This window comes from Hemiscyllium ocellatum, unplaced genomic scaffold, assembly GCF_020745735.1.
Source record: "Hemiscyllium ocellatum isolate sHemOce1 unplaced genomic scaffold, sHemOce1.pat.X.cur. scaffold_294_pat_ctg1, whole genome shotgun sequence".
In the NCBI taxonomy this organism is placed as follows: Eukaryota; Metazoa; Chordata; class Chondrichthyes; order Orectolobiformes; family Hemiscylliidae; genus Hemiscyllium; species Hemiscyllium ocellatum.
This window is the reverse complement of record NW_026868258.1, coordinates 227,778-245,687: the sequence shown is the minus strand read 5'-3', so window position 1 is coordinate 245,687 and position 17,910 is coordinate 227,778. Positions and strand designations below refer to the sequence as shown.

The following is a 17,910-nucleotide window of genomic DNA, read 5'->3' as shown; positions in this document are numbered from 1 at the left end:
CTCTTCCCTGTTCTCTCGATCATCTGTATGGTGATGGAATGCATTGTCACAAGTGCAATAAACCAGAACACGGAAAAGAATATCCCACTAAATGACATGCAGCTTGGTTTCCGCTGGAAAAACACAGCTTCTGTCTTCAATATCACCTTGATTGAATCATTGATGTAAAACTCAGCTTCAGATGTGAATGAAAAGTACATCAATTTGTCATTTTATCGCGGATGATTTCATCGAAACTGTCTAAATCTCCTGTCTAAATATTAATGTAGACATATTAAATCTCCCAAAACCCTGCTCTGATCTGATCAAGTACAAGAAGGTGAGAGCTTTTGACGTCATGTCACAGGTCCGACTACCAAATAATTGCCTTTCCGGTTGGAACCCTCACATTTTGTAGGAAATATTAACTCTTGTTTGAGGACATGCTGTCGTGGCCCAATTGTTGAAGTGATGAGTTACGAATCCATTAGGACAGCGGGTTGCATTTCATCAGATCGCAAATGTCAAGGGACTTCCATCTGTGTTCATTTTGACAGACTGAAAAACCATCTGAACCAACGCCCATTTCTCTCAGGTCCAATCATTTTTTTTTGATAATCAGGAAACTCGAGTTCTGAACCAAAAGGGTACCAGAGTCAGAGGGACATATTTTGACAGATCCCCTGAGAGTTCCATGTGCTTCACATCGGCAAGGTTCTCCAACAAAAGGCAGATTTAGGTGGAGCACAACCTACTTCTCCAGATAATGAGAATGTTTTGTGGTCAGCTGGGATATGGAAACGACAGTGAGCTGAAATATTTCCACTCCCAGCTCTTGTGCAAACTTTAATTTCCAAAATGCACCGACCCAAAACCTGCAGTTTCCCCAGAGGATGAGAAAGGAGTTTGATAGCCTGGAACTTCCCTCCAGTGCAATTGGCGATTAAGAGGTAAACTGATTGCCATGAGCATTTGAAAGGTCAGGACACTCAAGCGCTGGAAACTGCGACTGCATGTGATGGATCCTTGATATCCTTCATCGAGACAATGTCCCAAAGGGTTATTTTTCATGCCGTGTAAACACACTGACAGGGAGAATTTGACTTGGAGGCGAAATGATCGCAACTGAAAAGTTAAAAACGGAGTCAATGAGAGAAGAAAGAAGAAAGTCGTCTTTTTCCCAGATAGCTTCCCGGTGAGGATTTAGTGCTCTCAGATCCACAGTCAGTGTTCCATTCCCGTTCAGGGAGTTCCAATTCATGAATTCTACTAATTTCTCATGAAGACACTTGTTATGAGGTTGAAGGCGTATATTGTACCTTTAAGAGAGTGTAAATGCTGTTCTGAACTGAGAGCTTACAAATATCTGCCACATGACTAACTAGCAGTCTCACCGTGTTCGGCAGATTTCGCTGTGAAATAGATACCTGAGATTGTTACCTTTTAACAATTCGGTCTTTCCTCTGCCTCAGGAAATGCAAACCCAATTTATGGCTTGTACCAAAATCCAGGAATTAGACTTTCCAGTGCTGGAGGCATAAAAAAGGCAGGTAGTTTCAAAGTCAGACAGAGTAACTGATATCAAGAGTGTAACTCTCAACGAAACACTTCGATCCAAGGTATTTATTTTAATTTGAAACATATTTGCAGGAAAAGGACGAAGTTGATGCAAGGAGATCTTCAGCCAGAAGAAGGAAGATACCAACAACCACAGCCCCTGCATCGATTTAAGTTAAGTTGCTATAATTTCAAGAAGTGTTCCATTGGAACTGGATAATTTTATTAAGTTAGAGTCAGATAATTAGCAGTTAAGAGAAAGCAAGGGTTGATTTGTGAATAGTTGTTAAAATGAATAGAACCGTTTTCTTAAATCGTGCAATTTTGGAGTTTTGTATCATTCATATTTTAGCATATTAAGAGTCTAGATGAGGTAATCTGGGTGTTCAGTTTAATTAACATAAGGGTTCACTGAACCCTATCCCTGCTTTATTTATTCTCTTAGAATGAGTGTCTTCGTAGGATTATTTAAGTCACGACTGTTACCGCGATCCTATTCGATCCGAATGCCGGGCTTGTGTGATCGACAGATTCGGGGTCGTCTCACACAAAAGAGCCAATTCAACGCTCGAAATGAAGAGAAAAACCTTCATGATGCTGGCGGCTACGCCTCCTAGGAATCTTCAGAATCCCACTCAGTCGCCTGGTACCGGGAGGAGCCCCCAAATTTACTGTCGTGGAAAATAAATTGACTTGACTCAACTCTGAGCAAGGGCAAAGAAAGGAGCTTTATTTAAATTCAGCAGAATTGAGCCCAGTACTTTCGTCTCAATGCCTCAATGTCAGGGTTATCTGAGCATTGTTCAGATACCTGCCTTATACTGTTTCTTATCTCACACTCAAGGGAAACGACTGGGAAAACTCAAGTTGTTGTTCTCTCATCCCCTGGTCTTGGACATAACAGATTTTTTCTGCTTTCACTGTGTCCGACTCTCGCAAGATCGAGTTGAATGTTTGCAAAATTTAAACAGCGCCAAGCTGGCCACAAACCTCACCAAAGTATTGTTTACAAAGCTCAGCACACCATTAAATGTTCCAAAATCATTCTCTTTCAAATTCTACACTAAATGGATAATTTTCCATAACAGTAACTAATAGGATTCATGATGGCACAGCGATAGATGTCATCTAAATGGACTTCACACAGGCGTTCAACAAGTTTTCCCATGGGAGACTGATTAGCATGGTTAGATCTCAACGAATATAGGGAGAAGTAGGCATTTGAATATTGAACTAGCTGAACGGTAGAAGGAAGAGTGTGGTGGCCGAGGGTTGCTTTTCAGACTGGAGGCCTGTGACCAGTGGAGTGCCAAAAGGTTCGGTGCTGGGTCCTCTACTTTTCGTCGTTTTTATAAATGATATGGATGTGATCATATGAGGCATAATCAGTAAGCATGCAGATGACATCATCATTGGGTGTGTCATGGACAGCAAAGGAACGTTACCACAGATTACAACAAGATCTTTGTCAGATGGGCCAATCGGCTGAGAAGGGGCAGGTGATTAATTAAGGTGAATGCGAGGTGCTGCATTTTGGGAAAGCAAAACTCAGCAGGACTTTTCCACTTAACGGTCAGGACATAGGGAGTGTTGATGAACAAAGAGACCATGGAATGCACGTTCATAGCTCCTTGAAAGTGTAGTCGCTGGTAGATAGGATAGTGAACAATGCGTTTGGTATCCTTTGCTTTGTTGCTCAGAAAATTGCGTCCATTTTGTGGTTGTCCTGGACATTGCTTCGTCCCCTTTCGGAATATTGCGTACAATTCTGATTTCCTTCCTACCTAATTCATGCGGTGAAACTTGAAAGGGTCCAGAAAGGATTTACAAGGATGTTGCCAGGGTTGGAGGATTTGAGCTACAGGGAGAGGCTGAACTGGCTGGGGCTATTTTGCCTCGAGCGTGGGAGGCTGATGGGTGACCTTATGGAGGTTTACAAAGTTAGGAGGGTCATGGATAGGAAAAATAGCCAAAGTATTTTCTATGACGTGTAAGAGTCCAGAATTAGAGGGCATAAATTTAGGGTGAGAGTTGAATGATATAAGAGAAATCTCAGTGGCAACTTTTTCACGCAGAGGATTGTACGTGTATAGAATCAGCTGCCAGAGGAATTGGTGGGGGTTGGTACAATTGCAGCATGTAAAATGCATTTTGAAGAGTATATGAATAGGAAGGGTTAGGAGGGTTATGGGCTGGCTGCTGGCAGGTGAACTAGATTATTTTGGGATATCTGGACGGCATGGGCGGCTTGGACAGAAGGGCTAGTTTCCTTGCTGGATATCTCTATGATTCTACGACTGTATGACTAGTGCACCACAGATCACACCAGATGGCCGCCTTTCCAAAGTCCGCAATTTCCCCTCCTGCATGGTTGATGAAGCCCTCCCAAACACCTCGTCCATTTCCTGTAACTTCACGTTCGAAACACACCCCTCCAACCCGAGAAAAGGGCAGGGATTCCCTGGTTATCACCTGTGCCCACACATCCCGCCAACCAGGGTCCAAGGCCACAAAGCTGCCTTCCACATCATCAGATTTTTACCGCCATTTCCATACATGTCAGTTACTGTATCCATTGCTCCAGACGCAGTCTCCTCTGCATTTCAAAGACGGGATGCTGACTCGAAGAGCGCTTCAGGACTCCTACACCAAACACCTCATGGCCAAATACTTCAACTACCCTCCCACTCCACCGAGGACATGCCGGTCCTGGGCCTCCTCCATTGCCACTCCCTTACCACCTGACTTTTGAGAAAATAAACCTAATTTTCAGCCTCGGGAACCACCAGGCCCATGGCATCAATATAGATTTCATTTGTTTCCCTATATCCCCTCCCTCCACCTAATCCCAGTTCCAAACTTCCATCTCAGCACCGCGTTCATGGCTTGTCCTACCTGTCATCCTACTTCCCTCTGACTTATCACCATTTCCCCAACTTCCATCTACCTTTTGCACTCTCAGCTGGCTTTCCCCCAGCCCCACGCCCCTGCCATTTAAACTCTCCACCCGCCAGTCTCAAACCCTCAACACTAATGAAGGGCTTTTGCTGAAACCTCGATTCTCCTGCTTGTCGGAAGATGCCTGAACTGCTGTCCTTTTTGAGGAACACGCTCCTGACTAATCTCCAGCATCCGCAGTTCCCTGTCAACTACGTCATTGAAGGTGTATTTTGAGTGTCAGCTTCATTTTATTTGTGTATTTCACGCTTTGTCCGCCCACAAATCTCTGGCACGTCATCTGACCTTGTTCTTGATTGCAGATGCTGCTTTTCATATACTGTTTTAATTATGACATTTTTAATATGTAACTGTTATCTCGATGCTGTGTCTTCATTCACAGGGTTATAACCGATCAACTGTGCATTAGTAGGAGTTAGCTGCAGTTTCCCACATATCAAAACAAAATCTCCACATTCATATTGATTCCTACAAGAATTCACTGTGCAAGAAAGAGAAAAGAACACCTTTGGTAACTTAAGATCAGTTTATGTTAAAAATCCCCATCTTCAACTGCTGCGGTCAGAACGACTTGAATCGCCCTTCTCCTGAGGAGTGCCGTGAGCTTCTAAAATACTCAGACACAGATGCATGGGTTTCAAACAACAGATTAAACATTGGTGTAAAATTTGCCATCGCTTTTATTCAGTTGTGTTCGAAATGTAAACAGTTCTTAATCATACCAATCTAATTGTGTAGATTCTTCCTGATTATCCTCGCTGCATTCCTGCCCTTTCCCCGTGAGAATTAACTGGCTTCTGATTGGTTAAAGATAGTTCCTTATGGGAGAATGTGTAACTGTATCGATGATGTCAAAATACAGCGAGATTGTCCGGGACACATAAATTGTTTCATGTCCGGCTTTTCCTCATGTATCTAGAACCCTTTCCACTGCATGTTCACTGGGAATTCACACTTCTTTATTTCATATATAACACATCATATCAGCACATTTACTGAAAGCTAAACATCGTGGTATGTCAGAAATTCCAGGTGCATTTATTAAAATGAATGTCAGTCACAACAGCTATCTCCGTCGTCTTGCTCTGATTGGTCGTGACGAGATTATCAAATCTAGTTTCCTGAAACATAATTTATTGGCAAACAATCGAAATATCTCCAAGGAGGTATATCAACTTGTTCAAATCATCTCACCTTTCTTGACTTTAATTGCTACCTGGGTAAATACTACATTCAAAGGTTCTCCTAATGTACATAAGAAAGAAGTTCTTTCATTTTGATTGTCACTTTGAACAACTATTTCATAACTTTATTTATAAAACTGGAAGCTCCTTGGTCGGTCTAAACTTGCAGGGTTATTGGGATAGACCAACGCCTGACACTTGCTCTAAAGAGAGCCAATATGACCCAAGATTCCTCTGCTCCTTCACTCTGCCAGGAATCCTTTAACCCTGTGTTCTGCATTGACAATCGCACTTCCAAAGTGAACGACTCCACACTTTTTCGGGTTTATCTCCATCTGCCACATATCAGACCAGTTCTGCAAACTCGCAATGTTTCATTGCAATGCACAACAGACGAATACACTACCGACAACTCCACCAACCTCCATGTCACCGGCAAAATTACTACCTCACCGTTCTTCTTCCTCATCCAACGTTTTTATAAACATCACAAAGAGCACAGCTCCCCTAACCAATCCCTAATGAAGTTCACTGGACACCGACCTCCACGATGCCCTATCCAATAATCTTCAGTGTACACTTGATGGTCATTGTTTGTGAGGAAATGTTTTTATCTAATTTATTAAGCCTGCCAAAATACACGTTGACAGATGAAAATAACTGAGTATGTCCTGCAATATTTTACCGGTTTGGAAATTTAAGGAAACACTTCTGTCCGTAATTTATCCTCCTACATTAAAAAAAATGTAATCCTGGTGAAGGAAGAAACGGAAATCAATCTGCACATGGTACAGATTTAGTGAAGGATTGAAGCATTTCATATCTGTCCCTCCTGTCTCTTTATTTATTCTCCACTCACCAATACGTTTACTTATCATTGAATAAAATTAACAGCTATAGTCAGTGTTATAAAGCATTTATCATCGGCATGGCTGCCAAAATGTCACAGCAGATCGGATGATTGTTTGAGTAATTTCCAACACAAGGAATGAATGAATGGCTTCTCACCGGTGTGAACCCACAGGTGTCTCAGCAGCGTGAACGCCTGAGAGTATCCTTTTCCACACACACAGCATTTTTCCTTTAGAGTGGTGCAAGAGTGGAATGACCTGCCAGAGGGAGGGGTAGAGGCTGGTTGAAGTACAAAGTTTATAATGCATCGGGATTGGTAAATAAGTCGGAAGAGATATATGCCAAATGCTGAAATATGAGATGAGAGTTATTAATGATATACTATCAGCGTGGACAAGTTGGACTGAAGGATCTGATTCTGTGCATTCAATTTTTATGACTCACTCTCTTCCCCTCTGTCTCTCTCTCGGTCAGGTCTCGCTGCGCTCTTAACCCAGTTCAGGCAGGGAAGTGAGATTGGGGCTGAGTCAGTGGAATTTGGAGTCCTGCAACTTCTAACCATTTATACACAATCGTATCCCTGGGAATGGGAAAACTGAAGTCTACTCCAATACTGGCAGACTTAGAGTTTGTCCCATGCTGTGAAGGTGTGTGTGACAAAGACATGGAGGGTGCGTAAGATGCAGAGTGGGAGAATGTATGAAAAACATGGGGAGGTTGTGTGAGACTATAACAGTGATGATGGATGTGAACAGACAGGCAGCGGATGTGTGACAAAAACAGGCAGGACGTCCTCAAAAATGAGAGAGGTTTTAGATAATTTATTTATGTTTGCACTTGCCATTGAATGTTTTGATGGACAGCTTGCATATTCAGCTGCCATTTTATTTGTTTCTGGAAATATTAGCATGAAATAAAATCCCTCAGCACTGACCATCCGAGAGAACCCACTCTCCCAACACTGAACGGGCGACGATGGCACTTACTCAGCACTGAACCTGTGACAGTACCCTCTCGCTCAGTCCTGACCCTCCAACAGTGTCTGCTCCCTCAACACTAACCCTCTGAATGTGCCCACTCCCTTAGAATTTGCCCTATTACAGTAACCGATCCTTCAGCACTAACCATCTGAGAGTTTCTGCATTCTCAGTACTGATGCTCTGACAGCGTCATCTCTCACAGCACTGAATCTCCAAAAGCGCCTGCCCTTTCAGCACTGACCTTTTGCACTGGAAAGAGAAAGCGCCGTTCCATCAGTTCTGGCCCTCTGACAATGCATGCTTTCTTGGCTCCCTGACAGGAGCCTGGTCCTCGTGTACTATTTTACTCACTTGCACAGTGTTCAGAAGTTTCGAAGCAACCAAAGATATCATCTGTGAATTGCACCAGATCAGAATAGCAGTCTCCTGCGAGTGTGGGAAACAGAGGGAGGTGAGCAGAAAAACTATTTGTCCCTTTCAACTTTGATGAATCCTGCCTCATCCTCAACACAGGTCCATAACCTGAGGCCAGACTACCTTTTATTAACAGTCACAGGCCACATTGGATTTGTTACTGTGTAATTGGCCTGGTGTTAGATGTGAAGGTAGGTGAGCAATTGAGTGATCGTGAACACAGTTCGGTATGTTTACTTAAGCAATAGAAAGGGATAGTTATGTACTGCAGGGAAAGAATTATATCCGAGGGAAAGGCAATTAGGATGACATTTGGCAAGATTTAGTTTGCACTAGATGTGGAAGGAAACGGATGGTATGAGCACAATTGAAATGTGGAGCTTGTTAAAGGAACAGATATCGCATGTACTTGATGAGTATATACCTGTCAGTTATGAAGGAAGTTGTCGAGCGAAGCAGCCGTGGTTTACTAAAGAACTTAAAGCTCAGGTCAAGCGAAAGTAGGAGGATTATGTTAGGATTTGACTTGAAGGCTCAGTTAGGGCGATTGAGAGTTACAAGTTAGTTAGGAACAACCTGTGCAGAGAGTCCAGAAGAGACAGGAGAGGACATGAGAAGTCGCTTGCGGATAGAATCTTAGAAAACCCTAAGGAATTCTACGTGTATATCAGGAACCAAAGAACGACGAGAGGAAGATGAGGACTTGTCAAAAATAGGAGTGATGAATTGTGTGTGGAGTCAGAGGAGGTAGGAAGGCGCTAACGAATATTTTTCGTTCGTATTCATATTGCTTTAAGACAACGGTGTCGAGGAGAATCTGAGATACAGGCTACTAGACTGGATGGGTTACAATGCGGTTTACAAGGAGGACCTGTTAGCAATTCTGGAAGGGGCGAAAATAAGTAAGTCCCCTGGGTCAGCTGGGATCTATCCAAGGATTTCCAGGGAAGCCGGGGGGAGATTGCAGAGCCTTTGCCTTTGATCTTTATTTTCGATATTGTCTACAGGAATAGCACTCGATGATTGGAGGATAGCAAAAGTTGTTGCCTTGTTGAAGAAGGGTAATACAGATGACCAAAGTAATCATAGACTAGTCAGCCTTACCTTTCTTGTAGGAAAGAATATGGAGCTGAGTATGAGAGAGATGATGTATAATCATTCAGCCAGCAACAACTTGATTTCAGCTGGTCAACATGGTTTCGTGAGTTTTTCGAGAAGGTGACCAAGCATGTGGATGAGGGTAGGGCACTTGACGTGGTGTACATGACGTCTGTAAAACCTTTGATAAGATTCCACATGTTAGGCTGTTGGAGAAAATGCAGAGGCATGGTATTGACGATGATTTCGCTGTTTGGATTAGAAACTGCCTTTCTGTGAGAAGGCAGCAAGTGGTGGCTAATGAAAATATTCACCCTGGAATCCGGTAAGGAGTGGTGTGGCACAACGATCTGTTTTGGGATCACTGTTGTCTGTCATTTTCGTAAATGACTAAGATGCAGGCATAGGGTGAGTGGGTTAGTAAGCTTGCGGATAACACGAAAGGTGCTGGAGTAGTGGGCAGCGTGGAAAAATGTTGCAGGTTGCAGGGGAGCTGGAATAATTTGCAAAATTGGTCTTAGAGGTGGCAAATAAAGTTCAATGCAGCTAAATGTGAAGTGATTCACTTTGGGAACAATAACAGGAAGGCAGAATACTGAGTTAATGGAAAGATTCTTGGTAATGTGGTTGGGCAGAGTGACCTTGGAGTCCATGTACATAGTTTCAAGCCAGGTTGATTTTTTTTGGATTACTTACCGTGTGGAAACAGACCTTGCGGGCCAACAAGTATAAACCGACCCTCCGAGGCGCGACCCAGACAGACCCATTTTCCTACACTTACCCCTTTACCGAACCTGCACATTTATTTGATTGTGAGGGGAAAACAGAGTATGGGGCGGAAACCCACACAGATAGCCGCTTGAAGGAAGGAATTGAACCCGCGTCGCTGGTGTTGCGATGCAGCAGTACTAGCCAGTGTGCTCCTGCGAAAGAGTATGACGTCATCGGTTTTATTGGTGGAGGATTGAGTTCCTGAGCATAATGTCATGCTGCAACGAAACAAAGCACTTGTGTGGCTCCACTTGGAATATTTTGAACTGCCTGGTCGCCCATTCCAGGAAGAATGTGGAAACATTGGAAAAGTTGTAGACGAGATTGAACAAGATATTGCCTGTCCTGAAGGAATAGTCTTATCAGGAAAATCTGAGAGACTTGGGTCTGTTCTCATCTGAAAGAAGTCTGAGAGCAGATTTGATACAGAGTTACAAGATTTTTGCAAGGTTTGTGAAGATGTGCAGCTTAGGTTGAGGTTGAGTGTGCAGGTCTGCTCGCTGAGCTGTTGGTTTGAATCAAATCTACAGCTCTGCGATCAAAACTACTCCAGGGAGTTACAAGATGATAAGAGGATTAAATAAGGTAGACGGTGGAACTATTTTTCTTTGGAAGATGATGTCAGCTTGTATGAGTGGTCATAACTACAAATTGAGGGTATATAGGTTTAAGCCAGATGTCAGAGGCAGGTTCTTTGCTCAGAGAGAAGTAAGGGTGTGGAATGCCCTGCCTGTCAATGTCGTTAACTCAGCTAAATTGTGGAGATGTACACAAACCTTGGATAAACACATGGATGATGATGGGATAATATAGGGGGATGAGTTTAGATTAGTTCACAGGTTGGCGCAACATCGAAAGCCAAAGGGCTTGTGCTGCGCTGTATTGTTTCATTGTTCTACGTTCTAAAGCTAAATCTCCACATCGGGGACCTCCAAACCCATGGCATCAATTAGGATTTCACCAGTTTCCACATTTCCCCTCCCTCCACCTGACCTCACTTCAAAACTTCCAGCTCAGCATCATCCTTATGACCTGTCCTATCTGTCCTATTTCCTTCCCACCCATGTGCATCACCCTCCCCTCCAAACTATCAACTCTGCAACCTCCTCCGTGCACCTGTTGCATTCCCACCCACTCAACCTGTCACTAACCATTTCCAGATTCCACTGTCCTCATCGCAAAATGTCCTCCCACCTGTTCTGTATCGTCAGTAAAACTGGGGACATTTCACTCTGCCAATTCCATCAAGTCATTAAGGCAGATATAAATCATGGAAGTCGTATGACTCACCATTCCAGCACTTTACTAATTACTTTTTTACAACTTGAAAAATACGCAATAATCCAGATTCTGTATCTTCAATTAAACAACGGACAATCCTGGACTTGTTTTTAACTTTTCACCGTGAACTCCGACCTTGTGCAATGGCTTTTGATACGGTCTCTTATGGAATGCCTACAAACATTTGATCAACTCTGCTCGAAATATTATCAAAGAACCCTGACAAAGTTGTCAAGTGTGTTTTTCCATTCAACAAAATGATGTTGACTCAGTTTGACTCTAATCATCTTTTCTCAACATCCAGCAATTTCTTTCTTCACGATTGTCTCTCGCAGTTTCCAAATGACAGATAAGATATTGGAAAAGATGGAAGTCATTCGTCCCATTAGGTCAGCTCCAAGTTTTAATGAGGTCACGTCTGATTTGGTTAATTCTTAATGGTACTTTTCCGTCTTATCCCCATTCTTCTTGATTCCCAAAGTGACTAATTGTGCGGCCATCTCAACCTTGATTATATTCAACCTTGACAGCCCCTCAGAGTAAAGAATTCTGCAGATTTGCTACTCTCTCAAAGACAGAATGTCCTCCTCATCCGTGTCTTAAATGATTAACGGTTCCCCTGAGATTAGGCTCTATATATTCTTCGCAAATTTCGTTTTTCAATAAATATCTTTAGTCTCAGTCTTCTGGAAACTGACACTGATCGTTGGCAACATTTCCTCCACAACATCAACCCACCCATCCGCACTGCGCCCTCCCTATCATTATAAACAGACCATAAAAATCTCCAGTTAACCTTCTTTGTTCCAAAGAGAAGAATCCCAGCCTCAGTAATTTCTCGACAAAAGGGTTTTGCTCATCGCTGGACATCATGCAAGGCGGAGAATTGCGAAGCTGTTTGGGGAAAATATCGCCACTGGGAAGGTTAAAACAAAACAAGAGAAAATAACAGTGAACGCATGTCTCCAACTTTGGAAAACTTTAGAATCTCTTTGGGAAGCGAAACCACAGGTGAATGAAGGGTGGATTGTCCCACTTAACACAGCCAGTCTTTAAGAGGCCGCGACTGTTGATTCTGTTGTTCTCTAGACATGAACCAATCTGAGACATTGAAAGGATTTTCATTCCTGCGCGTCAGGAATTCAAACCTCGCCACGGCTACAAGACCACGTGAAGACTCGGGTACAAACAAGTTACGGAAAAGCCTCGAAGAGAGCAGGAATCCTGTTGTAGAAAAGTTGGTTGCTGTGACGTGGATGTGTTTCCAGCGGGTACAGGATTGTTGCCATTTCACTGCAGTGAATGTCCCAGGATTTATTTTGCAAAAGAAAAACTGATACAGGACATCAATCACTTCGTGAAAGGGCAGGCTGAAGTTTGAATTCGTGAAAAGCCTGTTTTTGGATCGGACAATGAGTCAGTTCACCCCGTCTCTGTTGCGTAATTGGTCAACACGTTCATCCATTAACCGAACGGTTGGTGGTTTGGGACGTTCCAGGGTCGGATCTCTCACTGGTCATACTTCATTGGCTTTCTTTCCTGCACAGCTCCGGGTTTTTAATGTGGTCACGAAAATGTGCCCCAAACAGGAATCTTATCCAGAATCGCAAAGGAATTTCTGTATCGTTTCAATGGCTAATGCAAAGGACTGTGGATGTTGGGATTCTGAAAAAAAAAGAACATTCTGGGGAATGTCAACAGGTTTGTCAGTACTACTGGGAGAAAACGGAGTTCTGATAACGTTCTGAAGAAGTTTTGAAACGTTGAATCGCCTTTTCCCAGCCCAGATCCTGTTCGACCCGCTGAGTAATTTTCTGTATTTTCCACCGTCGTTTAATCTGAATATAGATCCCACCTATCGGGGTGAAACACCCAGACCCACTTTGTCCCGATATTTCATCGATTTGAAAGCTGTGGGTTTTGAATTCAAATAAACCAAACAATGATTCACTACTGCTAATCTCCCCAGGGACAGAGACCTGGAAATGAGAAATTCGGGCATCGATTTGTAGTTGTGGCCGAGTAGTTAAGGCGATAGACTTGAAATCCATTGAGGCATTCCCACGCAAGTTCGAATCCTGTCAACTATGGTGAATTTGGGTAGCCTTTCGCTTTTGGAGATTCAGTTCACGGCGGGGAGAATCACTTCATCCAGGTCATGAATTGCGCAAATCTACAGTTCACTCAATGAACTGCACAGATGTACACTTGTTTTGCCAAATTTGTTTAGACTCGTTATGACACAGCATAAACCCTCCAGCTTACGATAAAACCAGTAACACAGAAACGATTTATGCTGTACAGGAATCTGCAACAATTCGATTGGCCAAGAACTACACGAAGTAAAAAATCAGCACTTCATTTCTAAAGTAAAAGAGAGATTAATTAACAAACCAATGTATTTCTATTACCCATTTTGATGTTCCATTCGATAATGCTATTCAGATAAAACTCCCAGTTCAGGTTGACAATACAGCATTTCTTTATCAAAACGAGGCAGCTGTAGGTTCTTGTCTTCGGAGCTTCCTGTCTCTTCTTTGTCCCTGTTGGGAGATTCTGTGTCATAGATCACGGATCGAAAAGTTATTTTCCACATATATATTTTTTCAAGAAGATTGTTACATGCAAGGTCATGGCAGTCCTCCTCTCAACTGTTCAATGTCCCCCATCTCATACCCCAGAGCATCTGATTGGGTCCCTGTTTATTTTTAAAGACTTTCAAGAGACGCAATTAAAATTTGAATTGAAATTTATATATTTTCCTGATTAAAATTTAAACTGAGTGAACAAACTCGAACTATTTATGTCTCCAGGCAATGAACGAATTGAATTGTTCGACAAAGGATTACGTTGTTGTCTTATTGAGAACACTTGTTTCTGTGTCTGGTTGTTCTGCTGCTTTTAAATCTCTTAAAAGTGCACTAATATGTTTAAAACACATCGCCTCTGCAGGAAACAATGAACCATCATAATGAAGATAGGTTTTCATTTTAATTTTTAAATACTTTACTCTAACATATCGACAAATTTCATGCAATTTCAACTTAGTTTTTTCCGATATAAACATATAAAACATGAAATAAAGACAATCGCTTCTGAACATCTTCAGTTGAATCTGCGATAACGTATCTGTGATTTCATTCTACTGACCCACAACGTGCATGATTTTTAAAGTGAACGTCTCTTCTATAAGAAGCCAACGAACTAGTCTCATATTATTACATATATACAACGTTTTAGCGGATTGTGGTCTGTGTACATAACCTCTCCGATCCATTATTCGTGGCACATACATTAAATTTGTAACGCCAGTACCAAACTGAATAGTTTTTTTTTCGATTGTGGAGCATTTCTTCTGATAGATGTTGATTTTCTATGAAAAGTTATCAACTGGCAGTTCTTCCCCATGCTCATTTTCCCCGTTGGAGTACACCTCCAACTCTAACGACCATCGATGGCTACTTTAAAAGTTTTTTAGATGTTTGGTGCAGGTAATACTGGTTTGGTGGTTAATATCGACTTCAAATGGTCAATTGCCACGTGGCATGTTGCTGTACACAGAAAAGTAGTGTTTTTCTTCAGCAAATCGGTTACCGATGCCACTACACTAGTACAGTTTGGAAAAGAATTCTGATAGAGTACGCTGAGTCTGAAGAATTAAAGAAACTCTTTCTTCGAGGTTGATCATGGGAATTCCTCAGAAGCCTCAGAATTCCTCAGAACATGAAACACACCGGACTGCAGGGAAAATGCACAAAGCTGAGCAGGCCGTGTTCCACATCATACTGTGCAGCATAATTTCAGTCACTGTGTCTGCTTTGCAGAATAAGAGTCCCAAACAATGTTCTCCACCCTAAAACCGGAGGTAGCATTACAATGCGAGAACGACAGATCACATTGTTAGGATGCTCCGACCTCCGGGCCAGTTCGAGATGCCACTTTCCTTGCCTTTTACCTTAACCGTGCAATTGGCTGCAGGGATGTTCACACCTAGACATGAGCCACATCGATACCGACTGAGTTGGAAACCTGCGTGGGAATCGATGAGAAGCGACTCAATAAATCTTGCAAAATTCCATGGTACTTATTAGAAATACAGTTTCTCTTCAACTCAATTTAAAAGGCAGTTTCTGAACATAGTAACTGAAATCAAAAGGAAATTATTTCACTCCAGCCCCACTCCGGCAGAGGTGCTAACTTCACTTGATTGCTTTTTGTTCTCGATGTTAAGAGCTCTCACGCGTGAGTCACCTTCACGCCTCTTGTTGCTGAGTGACTCAAAAAGAAGGAGTTTCACCAGAGCTGCAACTGCCTCACTTTCCCAGTCGCTCTCCCCGTTTACATTTTCCTGCTCATCAGTGATTTAAAGAAAACCAAAAAGATGCGATGTTATTCTGCAGCCTCTTTGTCGATTCCTCCGTTTCAGTTCCAACATGGCTTAGATCTCGGGGCGCACCTTAATACTGGCGACGCTATGAAAGCACAGGTCCAGAGGTTCCTCTGAGAGTGCAATTTCTTTCATTGCTGTTGCTGATTGAATGAGCCACTAACGTGCGAACTGCTCCAAAACATGATTCAGGACCTCTGGTGCCAATTCTCGCACTTTGAATAACGACAGACAGCTTCCAAATGAGGTCTTTCAGATACGACTTTGGGGTACATTTGACAGACAGACTATTTCAGGAATCCGTGGTGCACCGTGACACCATCGCATCAGCTTCTTCCCTGTCTTTGAATTGGTCCGCCTGAGCAAGGAATGCAAATGCGGTCTTGCTGTTCGGGGAAGGATCGGTAACTACACTCTCAAACTGAATGGCACATGATCAGAAGCAGTTTGTAGAATATCTTTACAATGCTCCGCACAGTAATCAAATGGAAATGCATGGCATTTCACTACGAGAGCAGATTTGTTCAAGCAAATTCGAAGGCAGGTTTGCAGATGGGGAAGCAAGCAAGAAAGCTCCGTTCTTGTCCATGTAAAAGGCTGCAGATGAAGAACAAAACAGTTTAGACCGCGGGAATCTATCTTGCAGAAGGTGAACGTGATGATCACTATGCTACAGAAACAAGCCCACAGCCGCCCCTGCTGCGGCTCAGTGGTATCCGACACTGAATGTTGAAGCCATTCTACCTTTCACCTTTCTGTTTCCAAATGCTCGTTGTTTCATGGGACTTGTTTAATTTTGGCTATGTGGTATGCATGGACGAGATACACCGAAGTATCTGTTTCCACGCGGTGTAGCCCAATAACGTTGTGTTGCTTACACCGGCTTTAAAAGGATAACTTTCTCGCAGAGCTGGCCGTCGCAGTCTGTGGCACAATCATTTAGTCTGTTCGACTGCTCACTGGAAAGGTAGTATTGTGAAACACTGCAGAAACGAAGGGCTTCCTTAATTTTGCTCTGACTGACCATACTCTGTGAAATTTTCCGAGATCCTCTGTTGAGGAGTTTTTGCAGCTGGAAGTTACCTCAGAAAGCCTGTTAATTCGCAATGTGTTGAACGAATCGCAAAACAGAAAGCATTTGACACGGAACACAAACAAAACTGGCAGACCAAATGCATTTTCAGATACAGTGAGCATGAATGCTAAATGTGAGACACTCCGAGGGCATGAGCCATAAAGTAATCTCACAACTAACAACAGGGCAATTCCAAACTAGTCTTTCAATCATACCGGAGCCTCAGTGCACCACCATTTCCCAGACAATGCTGAAAAGAGAGAAAGAAAGAACATAATAAGAATGGGCCACAAAAAGTGAATTTCACCAATTCCGGTTAGATTACCTTTCCCTTCCGGTGTCTCCGGGACGGAAACGAAGGAAGTTGGAGAAATTCAATAACATATGACATCAAAATTCATCGGAACAATTTTCCCATTCTCCAGAAAGCCAAATAACGATGAATCGACTTACCGCAGGACTTCGTTTCACAACAGCGATGAAATAGCAGTCTCCATTCTGTTCCAGTAAAATCTCCACATGCTTGGAACATAAAGCAACAGTAGAGCTGTTTGCAACTTTCCACGCAGGAGGCGAACACGATCATCAGCAGAGACAAACTGGCACTTTCCCACTCCAGAGTTAATTACCCGGGAAGCAAATCAAATTTTGTTCTGAACAGAAGTACATCAGGGGTAGAAACAGCATTTCAACCAGCTGTGCCGTTGCAGTTGATATGGAAGTGGCGGGATTCGAACCCACGCCCCTGTCGAGACTGGAGCTTTAATCCAGCGCCTTAAACCGCTCGGCCACACTACCAGGGGCGCCATTTCCCCATCTTCTTGCATTTCTAATTGAGCTCCTGCATGATAACAGATGGAAAGTCACGTGAGAAGGGTTCCATGATCCCTCTCGGACTCGCACGGCTGCGTGGATGTGCCCGGCTACAATATCAATTTCGCAGCAGATAATGATAGCCCATCAATCCGGATCAAAATCAATAGTAAGCTGAGGCTATCTTCTCAGACTCTTTTCAGCTACAAATGAATCTGTGAGTGCGTGAGAATACATGTTCGCTTATGATTTGGTCAAATAACCATGAACTGCTTGACACTACTGCAATTTCGATTCTTACCTGCTAAATGATTTCACCCATTGCTCGAAACAGGACAACTTTCACGTTTACACGGAACATGAAACACACCGGACTACAGGGAAAATACACAAAGCTGAGCAGGCCGTGTTCCACATCATACCGTGCAGCATAGATTCAGTGACTGTGTCTGTTTTGCAGAATAAGAGTCCCAAAGAATGTTCTCCACCCTAAAACCGGAGGTACCATTACAGTCCAAGAACGACAGATCACAGTGTGAGGATGCTCTGAGCTCGGGGCCA

At 43.0% G+C, this 17,910-nt stretch overlaps 1 non-coding gene across 1 annotated transcript; it reads right to left on the bottom strand.

The window, feature by feature from the left end:
- Nucleotides 1-17,252: 17,252 nt before the first annotated feature.
- Nucleotides 17,253-17,334, bottom strand: trnaf-aaa (transfer RNA phenylalanine (anticodon AAA)). Its single transcript has one exon. It is a non-coding gene; the product is annotated as a tRNA-Phe (tRNA).
- Between the last annotated feature and the right edge of the window lie 576 nt (nucleotides 17,335-17,910).